Genomic DNA, 8,791 nt, shown 5'->3' on the forward strand with positions numbered 1-8,791 from the left:
CCTTTGGTCTTCGATAAGAGTTATTGTTCTAAGCGGGTTATTGTTCTAATCCATCGGATTTACAATTTTCGTAGTTTTTATACTAAGGATCGCTTTTAATAAAACTCTAACCCGTAGTTTATAGCCTGCGGGTATTAATTCCCTCTTGAAAAATTGTATTTCGCCAACTAACCCGCTTCACGCGGATATTCCCGTTTCTGTTGTTTGAAATAACTTATGCAGAGAGAACGTGTTGTGAGTAAAGAAGGCAAGTTTACGCGAGATTTCAGTATCAACAAAGGGGCACGTGATGGAAAAGACGCAGGAAGCAGGAAAATCCAAAGCTTTGCCAAAAGAAACGCCCAGGACAACCCCGATCATCACCCGATGCAAGCAGAAAGGAGATAAAGCTAAAGTGACCAATCGAAGGCAAGATACTGCAGAAATCACTTCACCCATGAATGCTAATTCAGTTGCAGCGGCGGCTCTCAGAGCAGCAACGATAAAATACGGGGAGGCTGCGGTAGTTCCGAAGGCTGCGGAGGCTAGCAATACCTTCGCCATGAGTCAACTTAATCAACCAAGAGAAAGGGTGGATGAATCCCGAACATTCCAACCCGCGCACCTGCTAACCTTTGGAATGCCGCTAACAAATAATCAGAATCAAACCATACCGGCGGCTCTGGCACCGCAGAGGGGCGCTCACTCCAATTTGGAAACACCAGCAACCGAAGCTGAACCCCTGCCACCTTTAGTACAGACCATGGAGGAGGGCGGTACCACGGCTGTAGCGGCACGCGCTGGGACTCCCAATCAGGGGTCCAACCAATCACACCGACTAATGGCTGAGCTTGAGGAACTGAGGAAGAACCAGCAGGTTTACGCAGAAGCTGTAGCTCTGTTGGCCAGAGAAAATCAAGATTTAAAGGAGCGGATTGCTCTAAGCATGAAGACCAGCCATCAACTTGATGAAGCAAGCTCCAAAGCACCAGAGCCAAACCAAGACTGTAGAGTCGTCCTAGCGGCTAATGAAGACGTGACAAGGAGACGTAGCGTATCCGACCCGGATTATGACGATGGAGAGTCAGACGGTGATGAGCGGAAGAATTTAGAGCACCAACGCGCAATGGAGGAACTACGAGATGAGATGATGGCAGAGATCAGGCAATTAAAAAATAAACAAGGTGGGGGAAGGTTAGAGGAGGTCATGAGAGAAGCTAACTCCACGCCCCTAACGCATCGCTTGGCCAACACCCATATTCCACTGAAATGCCCTGTCCCGACGTTCGAATGCTATGATGGATCCAGCGACCCTGCTGCACATATTCGGTACTACAACCGTGTCTTAGCTAGGGGGTCAGAAAGACGCCGTACTCTGTAGAAACTTCTCGTCAAGCTTGAAGGGATCGGCGTTATCATGGTTTGATAATCTGCCACCAAACTCCATCCACTCATATGACCAACTCGCAGAGAAATTCTTAAGAACATACATGTACAACAAGATTGTAAACACCGGGATGGATAAGCTCTTTTCACTAGCAATTGGCTACAAGGAAACCACGAGGGAATACACAAACAGATGGCATAAGATCTGCCAAGCCATAGGGAGCGTGGACCCAGTGGTAAGCATCAACTGCTATAAATGGGGCTTAGACCGAATGATTCCCCTATTTGTTGAAATTCACGGGAGCGTGCCCAAGACAGAAGGAGATCTCCGAATAATTATCGAGAAGCACGCTCGACTTGAAGAAATTCAACGGGAAAACCCGAGGGCATATCCGCAGAGATCTCACCGCACCAATTCATTGGAACAAACCAATGGGGCCAAAAGGGGTTGCTCAGATGAGAGACCTCACGAAGATAGGAAGGAACGGAGGGATGAACGAAGTACAGGCGACCGAAAATTCGAAGATCAAGTTTACACGAAACTCAACGCTAGCTATGCTCGTATCCTACGAGAAATCAAAGGGAGGGAACACTTAGAGTGGCCATGGTCTAAGGGAAAGCAGCCCCTGAGATCCGAGAAGTCTAAAGATTACTGTGAGTATCACTGTTTCAACGGACACCAGACCGAAAAATGCAAGAACCTTAAAATAATGATCCAAAAATTAATTGATGCGGGAGAGCTCAAACATTACATACGAAAGGAGGTTACCGAGGACAGATCCAAACGAACCAAACCAGTCCAACTTCCGGAAGAAAACCGAACAATCAACACCATCTCGTGTTCCGAAGCCACAGGACCCTCACTCACAGCGCAGATTGGAAAAAGGTTACGGAAGCAATTCGAAGACCGCTGCGAGTTATATAAGGTCGATGGGATAGCAGTGGACGAACACGAAGAATGGATGGAATCTCTTGTCATCTTCGATGCCGAGGATATCGAAGAAGATATGGAAGACCATAACGATCCCTTGGTCCTAACATTACCAGTAGCTGGATGTAACCTCAAAAAGATCCTCATAGACGGGGGAAGCTCTGTAAATGTCCTATTCTATGATGCATTCAAACGGATGAAGCTCCAGGATGAACAGTTGATGACCTCTTATCACACCATCTACGGATTCAATGGAGCAGCCACGAAGCCCTTGGGAGACATCGTGTTACAGGTCAACGCAGGGCCCATGAAACTGGATACCCGATTCAGTGTGGTGGACACCCCTTCCCCCTACAACTCCATTATTGGACGACAATGGGTACACAAGCTCAAAGGAGTTGCGGAAACATACCACCAATACCTCAGATTTCCAACACCTGAGGGAATAATGGAGATCCAGGGAGATCGAATCGCTACCCGAGAATGCCAAGCCACTCAGGATCATATCAACAATGAGCAAGAAGAGCAGCGAAAAATCCGAAGAGTAAGAAATCAAGAAACCGCGAAAGAGAAAGCCGTAGACCTATTCCTTAAGGAAACTACAGGAAAAGGCTTGACGAAAGATCGTAATGACCAAGGCTCGGAAACAAGTACCTCAACAACCAGGGAAGAGCAGAAACACGCTAAATAACAATTAAAGAGCGCCCCAGTTCTCGGAAACCCGAAGCCTGTGTTCACGCCAGTAGAACCCATAAAGGAAATCAACATAGGAACGGAAGAAGACCCGAAGATGGTCAAAATTGGGACCATCATGAACGAAGGAAGAGAACATTCCTTAACCGAATTACTTAAGGAATATGCGGATGTGTTCGCCTGGAAGTTAGGAGATATGCCGGGGATTGACCCAAAAGTAATCCAACATGAACTATGCATCAAACCAGGCACACCCCCGTTCAGGCAGAAAATACGAAAAGTGGCTCCAGAATATCATAAGGCGGTAGAAACAGAACTTCGGAAGCTACTAGATGCAGGATTTATCAAGGAAGTCAAATACCCTACCTGGATCTCCAACATGGTCATTGTTCCTAAGAAAAATGGAGGGGTTAGAATATGCATCGACTTTACTAATCTCAACAAGGCATGTCCAAAGGACAGCTATCCCCTGCCGAGCATAGATCAACTGGTTGAAGCAGTTGAAGGGTACGAAGAGCTGTCATTCATGGACGGATATTCTGGTTACAACCAAGTAGCCCTGGCAGAAGAAGATCAGCCACACACAGCGTTCTATACCCCACATGGCCTTTATTGCTATACCAGAATGCCTTTCGGGCTCCGAAACGCAGGGGCAACATACCAAAGGATGGTCGATGCTATCTTCAAGCCATGGATTGGAGGAACCCTAGAAGTCTACGTGGACGACATGCTCGTCAAAAGCAAGATGCGTAAAAATCACCACCAGGACCTGAGGAATATCTTCGAAGCAATGAGACAGCATCACATGAAAGTGAATCCGGAGAAATGTACTTTCGGTGTCACCTCGGGGAAGTTCCTCGGGTATCTGGTGACGAAAAGGGGAATCGAGGTAGACCCAGCTAAGATTCAAGCCATAATAGAGATGCCGTCACCAAAGAATCTGAAGGAAGTGCAGAAGCTCAATGGGTCCATAGCAGCGTTGGGCAGATTTATTGCACGGTCCTCGGACAAATGCAAACATTTCTTCAATATTCTTAAAAAAGGGAGCAGGTTCGAATGGACCGCTGAATGCGAGGAAGCATTCCAAAAAATCAAAGAACATCTAGCTTCAATCCCAATCCTGCAGAAACCAGACCCTGATGAAGTTTTGGCACTGTACATAGCAGCAACAGAGGACGCAGTCAGCGCGGTATTAGTCAAGACCAATACAAAGGTAGAACAGCCTATCTATTACGTCAGCAAGACACTCAATTCCACGGAAAGAAATTATACTAAGATTGAACAACTCATCCTCGCACTGGTATGGGCTACCCAAAAACTGAGAACCTACTTCCTAACTCACCTCGTCAGGGTACCATGCAAAGCACCATTGGAAGCAGTTCTCAAAAGCACGGGAAAAGTGGGCCGAATAGCCAAATGGAATACCCATCTGGACCAATTCAACATCATTCATGAAATTCAACATTCTCAGAAGTCCCAAGTTCTGGCAGATTTCTTAGCAGACCTCCCCCTAGACAACGACGAAGAGATTAAGGGAATACCAGAAGCCGAGGAAGAAATCAAGGATCCAATGGATATCCTCGAACCTGCGATTCATAGACAATGGGAAGTCTTTGTCGACGGATCTAAAAATAAGGAAGGAGCAGGAATAGGTATTGTCATTATCACCCCAACTGGAGAAAGGATTATACAGGCACTTAGATTGGAATTCAAAGAGCATACCAATAACATTGTTGAATACGAAGCTGTCGTACATGCCCTACGTATAATAATAGAGATGGGGGTAACCGATGTAAGGCTGACAAGTGATTCGCAGCTTGTCATACGGCAAACTGGGCTCGAGTATAATGTGTACGATGACACTCTTTCAGCTTACATGGCCTTGGTCCAAACATTGGCATCACAAATCCCGAACATTAAGTTCCGGCACTTATGCAGAAGGGACCTCAGGCACGCGGATGCCCTAGCATATATATCATCCATGCTGAGGGATAAAAATGCCGAAGGTATTAAGATAGCAAGGGTATACGAGCCTTCGATTGCATCTCAATTCTCCTTCGCTACCAATCAAGATGTGATGGAAGAAAATATCGAAGACCAGGTAGGAGAAGACATCCATAATGACTTTGATGAAGAAGACATCCTGTCAAGAGCAAATCAAGACGAAGACTTCAGCAACGAAGATGACTGGAGGGTGACAATACAGGCCTTTCTCGAAAAAGGAAGCTTACCTCCGGATCGGAAACTAGCTAGGAAGATGCTCTCCAAAGTGGGAAGATATGATCTTCAGGAGGGGGTCCTGTATAGAAAATCCTTCCTTGGACCATTACTACGCTGCTTGTCCCGGAAAGAAGGGCATCGAATTCTAAATGATATCCACTATGGTGACGCGGGGAATCATAGCGGCATGAGATCACTGGCTGACAAGGAAAAAACGCAAGGATATTACTGGCCGACCATGATACAAGATGCTGCGAGGATGTCCCGACGATGTGAAGAATGTCAGCGCTTCGCGAAAAAAATCCACGCGCCGGCAACAATGTTAAACTCTGTCGATAGCCCGTGGCCATTTGCAAAATGGGGCGTAGACATCGTCGGGCCTTTCATCGAAGGATCAGGGAAGAGACGATTTTTGATAGTAGCCACGGACTACTTCAGTAAATGGGTGGAGGCTAAGGCCTTGGCCAGGATCAGAGACGCGGATGTGTTCACTTTCATATTCCAGAACATCATTTGCAGATTTGGTATACCTGCGGAAATTGTATCTGATAACGGTAAGCAATTACAGGGAAAAAATATAGACATGCTCTTCGACACCTTCAAAATAAGAAAGAACAAGTCCACCCCCTTATACCCTCAAAGCAACGGACAAGCGGAAGCTACCAACAAGACCCTCGCCCTTATACTCAAAAAACAATTAGACGAGCATAAGGGAAGATGGTGCGAACAACTGCACAATGTCTTATGGGCATACATGACAACACGAAGATCCGCTACCGGGGAATCCCCGTTTCTTCTAACTTATGGAGCTGAAGCAGTCATACCTATGGAAATCGTCATGCCAACCACGAAGACCGAAGCTTGGGAGAAAAACCTCACAACAGATATGATGTTAGAAAGGTTGGACGACTTGGAAGGAAGAAGGGAAGTAGCATTGCAAAAGATGGAAAATTATCAACGAAGACTAGCAAGGGAGTACAACAAAAAGGTAAAGCTACGGAATTTTGTAGAGGGACAGTATGTGTTGAGAACAATCCCACGGTATCAGCAAGAAAAGAAATGGGGAAAGTTAGCACCTACATGGGGAGGACCTTTTATGATCCACGACATTGCGGGTAACGGTTCCTACTACCTTCGTAATCTAAAAGGCGAGGTCCTCCGGCATCCTTGGAATGCTAAATGGCTCAAACCATACTTCCCATAGAAGCAACGCAGATTTGAATCTGCTTAGAGTGTAGCAGAAGAAGAAGGGAGCCTGACCGCTCCACATTTTTTTATCTCTGGAAGAGGAAATGCAGACCTCAACTTAACAATCAAACAAGCTTTCAAATTATCTCAGTGGAATCTACCTACAATATTGGGGAAAGTAGTTAATCTACAATCTCCCAGGGCTCCCCCATCAGTGTACATAAGTGTAGGACTAGGGGGAAGGCACCCAGCAGAAAGAGATACCCAACCAATCTTAAGGCAACGGGTCGACGGAATGGGTGCGTAAATATTTTAATCCCATATCCTATAACGTTTCCCCGGCCCCCACCGTCTGGGAATCCTCTGGCCCAGGATTCGCCAGCGGGGTGACAGGTCTCAAGACGATCACGAAGGTACCTTCCTTCAGTATCGCACTCAAAAACACTTAAAAACTTTTGTTTTGATTTTTCACAAATACTTAAAATAAAAACAAAACAACATTGTAGGTATATCAAGAGAGGATTCATTTCATAAAGGGTGATTACAAGAAGTGAAAAGCCAAAGCCAAGGATACACAATCAAAAAATATTCCTTTTACAGGATCATCAGCAAAAAATATCCTTGTTACATGATTACAAAAAGTATAATGATGCCGCGGATCCTACAAAACGCTGCGATCTCTATCTAAGTGCCGGCCCCATCGGCAGGATTATTCCGAAGACTTGATGGGACGCTCCCACCAGAAGAAGGGCCCGAGGAGCTGGGCAAGGCAGAAGGAACGGGATGACGAGGATAGTTCTTCACGAGACCATGTTCATTCCTTAGGCCAAGTTCTAACCTCTCCAGCATCTTGTTCGTCTCCTCAGCCAATTGACAACGAGCCCTGTGTTTAATAACTGTTGTCCGCTGTTGGGCTTGGGATAATAACGAAGATAGCCGATTCACTTCTCCAGAAGCAGCACCAACGGCCTCCTCGCGGGTTGCTGCTAAATTCTTGAAGTGATTGGTCTGTTCTTCCTGCTGCGCTAAGGACGATTGAGCCTTTTCAAGTTTTTCATTTGTGACGCGAAGGCGTCCCTCGAGCTCTGAAAAAGACAACACCACGGAGTTAGCGTAGAAAAAAGACAAGGTCACACTCGATGAAATGGGATTATACCTTCGACATAAGCCGAAGCCTCTTCATACTCATTAACAACCGCATCTCGCGCTTCATCAAGATGATCATATTCCGCGGATAATTTCTTATAGTCTAGTTGAAGGTTGGTGAGAGTGAATTGACAGGCATCTAATTCTACCTGCTTCATCGAGTCCATATGACGAAGGTGGTCGACCTCTTTATTTATCTCTGAGACCCCTTTGCTGAGTCTGTACATGAACACTTCGAGATTCCTCTCAGACTCAGCATGACGAGCTACGTCGGAACGAGACGCGGAAAGAGCATTGCTAAGAGCGTAGACTTCAGCACGAGCGTCATCTCTTTCTCTGACAAGACAGAGCATATTATCCTGGACCCCTGAAAGAGGAATGGATCGAGCCGTCTGTAATTCTTCTTCCAACCGCTGAATCCTAGATTCCAACAAGGAAGTGCGCTCACGGGCCTCCCGCAGACTATCACGGGTCCACAGCAGTGTGCCATTAAATAAAGCACGATCATGGTTATACAGATTTTGCATGTCGACCATCTGAACATGCCGCGTGCGCCATACCTCAGCCCGAGCATCCCATTTCTTAGCTTCACTCTTAATTTTCTCAACCAAATCTCTAATACGAGATTTTTGCCGAACTCTTTCGTTTCGAAGCCATATCAGCTCGGGGACGCCACCCACTGGAGATAGGGTGGGGAGACTCAGACAGAACAACTAAGAGATAAAAGAATGACGACATACGGCGAGGGAAAAGAACCAAACCTGTGAAAGCGGAAACTTGGCTACGAGTTTGCTCTAACTCCGCGCGCACTGCAACAAGTTCTGACCGAAGATCAGCCTCTGCTTCACCCAGCTTTTCTTTTTCCTTAAGGCTTTTCTTCAGCTCTTCAATTTCCACCTCAGCCGCAGATAATTCCTTTTCTCGATGACGAAGCTTAGCCTCGAGCTTCAGAGATTTCGCTTTGAAGAGCTGATACATCACGTGGTTACAATGCTCGCTCCTCATCATCTACACATCAAGATAACAACATTATTTCACCGAAGCGTATGATCATCACGTAGAAGCGTGTACGAAAATTTACCTCAAGCACACGCTGCTGCGGAAAGCCATATTGATACCCGTCGGCGATGGCCATCATATCGGCAACGGAAGTGGGAGGCTCCGGCACGAGGGTAGCTTCGGGAACAGTCAACCTTTTTCCCCAGGCTTCAGACACCTGCGCCTTTGAAGACATCTCCATCATGCGAC

Source organism: Papaver somniferum, chromosome 7 (assembly GCF_003573695.1).
Source record: "Papaver somniferum cultivar HN1 chromosome 7, ASM357369v1, whole genome shotgun sequence".
Taxonomy (NCBI): domain Eukaryota; kingdom Viridiplantae; phylum Streptophyta; class Magnoliopsida; order Ranunculales; family Papaveraceae; genus Papaver; species Papaver somniferum.